The sequence below is a fragment of the Myotis davidii genome, unplaced genomic scaffold (genome assembly GCF_000327345.1).
Source record: "Myotis davidii unplaced genomic scaffold, ASM32734v1 scaffold125, whole genome shotgun sequence".
Classification (NCBI taxonomy): Eukaryota; Metazoa; Chordata; class Mammalia; order Chiroptera; family Vespertilionidae; genus Myotis; species Myotis davidii.
In genome coordinates, this window is record NW_006299390.1 from 6,819,933 (window position 1) to 6,825,511 (window position 5,579).

Below are 5,579 nucleotides of genomic sequence, written 5' to 3' on the forward strand. Positions count from 1 at the left end.
ACAGGGGAGCTCCTCAACACCCTGATCGGCCCTGCTCTGTGCGTGACACAGGGGGGCTCCCCAATCCCCTGATCGCCCTGCTCTGTGTGTGACAGGGTGAGGCGCCCCAACCCACCACCCCAATCGGCCCTGCCCTGAGCGTGATAGTGGTGGCACCCCAACCCCCTGATCCACCCTGCTCTGTGTGTGACAGGGGGCGGTGCCCCAACCCCCCAATCAGCCCTACACTGTGCGTGACTAGGGGTGTCATCGCAACTTCCCGATCCGCCCTGCTCTGTGCATGACAGGGGACGGCGCCCCAACTCCCCAATCGGCCCTGCTCTGAGCCTGACCAGGGGCTGCACCTAGGGATTGGGTTTGCCCTCTGACACCCGGGAGCAGGCCTAAGCCAAACTGCAAGAGTTCACAGGCTGGGCTGAGAGACCTCCTCTCCCCACTGAGTGGACAAATTTTTGTGCACCGGGCCTCTAGTTTTTATTTATAAATGTGCATAGAGTATATCAAAAATTCTTTAAAGACATAGCTTTAAATAATCAAATTTCTCTTTTAAAATGAATGTTTTAACAAATCTGTTTTTCAGGCCACAATGTAAAATTATTAGAAGTGTCTATAATATGACTTTAAATGTGAAAAACTTTCTTAAAAAGAAAACACCTAAGATGTAAGAAAAATAGAAAACCATTAATCCTACTCATAAAATAAATTGGTGAAGATTTATCTAGGACCTGGGTTCCTGGTAAAGGAAAAAAGAGGTTGCTTTGACAATATGTGTTGATTCAATCTCTTACATTGCAATTGCATAAAAACATTTAAAAATATTATTAAGCCACCAAAATAGTTAACCTAACTGCTCCTACCTGAGGGAAACAATGATAAAAAGCACATGTGGCATGCTGGTCATTTAGTGGTTATTAAAAGGCCTGCCAAAGAAAGACTGTGAATTTATAGAATTATCAATGGAAAGTCAGATGATGGCAACAATTTTCACTAATTCTCTGAAACCATTCAAAGGCATCCACTGAAATACCTCACATAATGTAGGAGTGTAAAAAAATAGGTGATAAATGAGTTAGACCTAAGTGGACTTTATTATTAAACCCCAAACTGTTAAACACAGGGTGGTCATTTTGGTTACCACCTAAGTACCATGGTAGAATATTGATTTTTCCAAGTTCTGAGACTTAATTGAAAACTTTCCACTAAAAATACTAAGAAGCCCTAGTTGCCGATGGAATGAGCCTAAGCAAAGACCATATGATAAAGCTAAGGTTCATATTCCAGGTAAAGAACTTAGGAGCACCAAGTCCAATGATGAGGTGTCAGGTTAAACTCAGAAAAGTGTTCAGAGCTAGATGATAATGCCATCAATACATTAAATATGCAAGGGAGTCTGAGTTGCACAGGCTCTCTGAGCTGAGCAGCAGAGTTCAGGCCCAGCAATGCAGATTAATTTCTCACATATTTTGAATGGAAACTTATTCCAATAATTTGATAAAATGATGTAGGAAAATTTCCTTTTCTTCATCAGTTATAAAAACTTACGGTCTCAATAAGCATTCCCCCTTAATTTCCCTGTCCCTCCTCCGCCCCCACCCCCAACACACCAGCCTATTTAAATTGAAAATAAAAGGAAATAAATTACATTATTGCATGTTCAACAATTTTTGCATCTACAGTACCTGCTGGCAGATTTGTGGCACTTACACCAGCCATACCATATAACATTTATAATTTCTGCAGTCTTTCTTCACTCAAAAATGCATGGTAGACCTCAAGTTGGCTACACACTCCCTGTGGGGGCTGTGGAAATATTTAGGAAAACACTAAAGAAAACATCTTTGAGTTCCACCATCATGATGTGTCTCAGGGAAAATTTATCACCCAGGGATATTTTCCAGGGGCCCAGGGTTCAAAACCAAAGCAGTGTCTGACATCAAAGGCACTGCTGAACAAGCAGTCATAGAAATTAATACATTAGCAAAGCAATGAGGAGGGGGGTGAAGGGCACTGTATGTAATACTTTCAACAATAAAGATTTTAAACAACAAGCAAACAAACAAAAACTGGCAGGATCAGTAAAAAAAAAAAAAATATGTGTCCACAGTTCACTGGTCAGGGTGGGTCTGCACAGTCTTTATACCATTGACTTTTGCTGAAATGATGGCCTAGCTAGTCTTTTACAGCCTGGCCTTTATATTTTATCTGATTCTTTTGGACTAACAGATAAGTAGTTAAGTCTACATGGGCACTTTTCTTAAAATTTTCTGTTTAAGTCTGTGCTCTTTTAAATAGATTTGGTGTAGCTTACATTTAATCAGCGAGGTCACTGGTTCATTATGACACTTTGAACACCATTATGATAGTAGACAACTGTCTACAATTTAGTCAACCTACTGTATTGCTTTCTGCCACTTAAAAGGCAAAAATAAAAGAAAGCAAAACATATAACTTGTAGAAAATGAATATGAAAATGGAAGATCATGGAGAGTAATTGCAAAAGTTTAAGGCAGTGGTTCTCAACCTTCTGGCCCTTTAAATACAGTTCCTCATGTTGTGACCCAACCATAAAATTATTTTCGTTGCTACTTCATAACTGCAATGCTACTGTTATGAATCGTAATGCAAATATCTGATATGCAGGATGGTCTTAGGCGACCCCTGTGAAAGGGTCGTTCCACCGCCAAAGGGGTCACGACCCATAGGTTGAGAACCACTGGTTTAAGGTAATATTAGTAACACTAAGGCAAAAGGTAGTTACGGGTATCTTGAATGTTATTCTAATTTTCTTTTTTAAAACCCGGAGATAATTATAATTTCAAGAAGAATAAGGAGAGTTGAAAATAGCAAAGCAAAACAGTCTTGGGAATGTAAATAGCAAAGCAAAACAGCCTTGGGGATGTTATGATAACTATGTATGGTGCCCTTTATTATTTAATTATTTCAAAGTAAAAATTTTGGGACATCCATTAAAGATAGCAGAGTAGGTAAATACTGTGCTCACATCCTCCCACATCCACTTCAAAATTACAACTAAACTACAGAACCATAATGGAGAACCTTAAGTCTAGCTGAACAGATGTCTAGCTGAACAGATGTCTAGCTGAACAGATGTCTAGCTGAACAGATGTCCTGTAACTAGGGATATAAATAAGAAGCCACATCGAGACTGGTAGGAAGTGCAGAGGCACAGAATGGGCTGGGCCCACACCCATGTGTGGTGCTTAAAACATTAGGAGAAATATCTTGGCTATGGTGGACCCTCTGAGCCCATACTGTGTTCCCCAGCCCAGGGTTCCAGTGCTGAGAAGAGAAGTCCCTGTAATGTCTGGCTGTGAAAACCAGAGGGGATTGCAGCTGAATGAGAAAAAGAGCTGCTTGAGTCCCAGGCAAATCTTTTAAAGGGCCCATGAATGAACCTTCTTTCTGACAGACTCCCTGGCTCTGAGCTCCAGCACTGGAGCGACCTTTCAAAAGCACAGGCACGTAGAAGGAAGAACTGAATTGTCTGGCTTCAGTGCAAGGGCTGGAGGGGCAGCATTCTCCAAGACAGAGTGCTGGCAGGAGCCACTATTCTATTGCTGAGCCCTCCCCCTGAATATGTAGGTGGACACCTTGTCTAAGTTTCTCTCAACCTAGTTTCACTGTCCCAACCTGGTGATTCCCTGAGACCCTACCCCACCCAACTCTTGGACCTACCCCAGCCATTTTTAATGGCGTTTCCACACAAATGGTCTGTCTTGGCTCATGCTGAGTAAGGACTTTCCTAAAATCTTTCACAAGGTTTAATAATCCCAAACAAGTAATATCTGGCCTTAGGTGCCCTGTATCTCTTGCTAAGTTGCTCCAAACATGACATTAGTGCCAGCCAGCCTCAATTCACAACTTAGCATCTCCCCATTACCTCCAAGCCCAGCATAAGCAGAAAATAACTGCAGATCACTTTATAGGTCATACCAAGTGGCCCAGGGCAGAGCAAAGGCAGAGGCTGACCTGGGCCTGCACCAGAGGTCCCAGAACCTGCACACCTAGTGGCTAGCTTCCGACTACACCAGAGCACCACCCAATCACCTCCACAAATGACATACCTGAAGGGTGGACTCTGTAGGCACTCGGGCCCCATTAAAGTGAATCCTGGTCTACGAGCTTAATTCAGGCACAATAGCTCCTCTTCTATAATCATGACCAATCCTCATATGCAATCAGCCTGAGCGTCAATTGCTTCCACTGAGGTGCCAAGAGCCATCAAGTCTCAACTACAACAGGAGCCCACACAAGGGACACACCTGGAGCACCTAGCCAGGTGACCAGGAAGACTGCCTGGACCCCAGAGGACATCTACTACAGAAGAGCACACTACCAAGGCTGGCAGCTATTGCAGCTCTACCTAATACAGAGAAGCAAACACAGGGAGAAGCCAAAATAAGAAGACAAAGAAACATGTGTCAAATAAAAAACAGGACAAACCTTGAGAAAAAGAACTAAACAAAATGGAGATAAGCAATTTAACAGATGCAGAGTTCAAAACACTGATTTAGAAAGATGTTCAATGATCTCAGTGAAAACTTCAACAAAGAAGAAAAAATATAATAAAGGACATGAAAACCATAAAGAAGAATCAGTCAGAAATAAAGAATAAAATAACTGACATGAAGATTATATTAAAGGGAATCAACAGTGAATTAGATAAAGCAGAGAATTGAATCAGCAATTTGAGAGATAAGGTAGCAGGGGGGAAAAAAAGAAAAAAAGAAAAGAAACTGAAAAAATGGCAATAGTTTAAGGGGCCTCTGGAACAACACTAAGTTACCAATATTTGCATCAGAGGAATACCAAAGGAGAAGAGAGAGAAAAGAATTAAGGAATTGAAAACCTATTTTAAAAATAATAATGATAAACTCCCCTAACTTGGTGAAGGAAGTAGACATATGAGTCCATAAAACTCACCGAGTCCCAAACAATATGAACTCAAAGAGACCCACACTGAGGAACATCATAATTAAAATACAAAGTTAAAAGACAAGGAAAGAATTTTAAAAGCAGCAGGAAAAGTCAGTTAGTTACCTACAGGGAGCTACCAAAAAACCATCAGCTGATTTCTCAACAGACCCTTTGCAGCTCAGAAGGGATTGGCAAGAATGTTGAAAGTGATGAAAAGGAGGGATCTACAACCAAGATTACTTAACCCAGCAAGCTTATCATTTCGGTCATCTCCACCAAACCAGCCTTACAAGAAATGTTAAAGGGACTTCTTGAAGAAAGAAGAGAAGGAGGAGGAGAAATGAATAATAAAATGGAAATAACTATATGCCTATTAATAATTACTTTAAATGTAAATGGATTAAATGCTCTAATAAAAAGAATTAGGGTTGCTGAATGGATAAGAAAACAAGACCCATACATATGTTGCTTACGGAGAGCTACTTCAGATGGAAAAAAAGAAATGGAAAAAGATGCTTCATGCAAATGAAAACAAAATAAAACAAACAAAGCTGGAGTAGTGTTGTAATGTACCCTGCGAATCACACAAGGAAGCCTCAAGAAGTCGAATTAAAGAGTCACATTTATTGAAACTCCAGAAC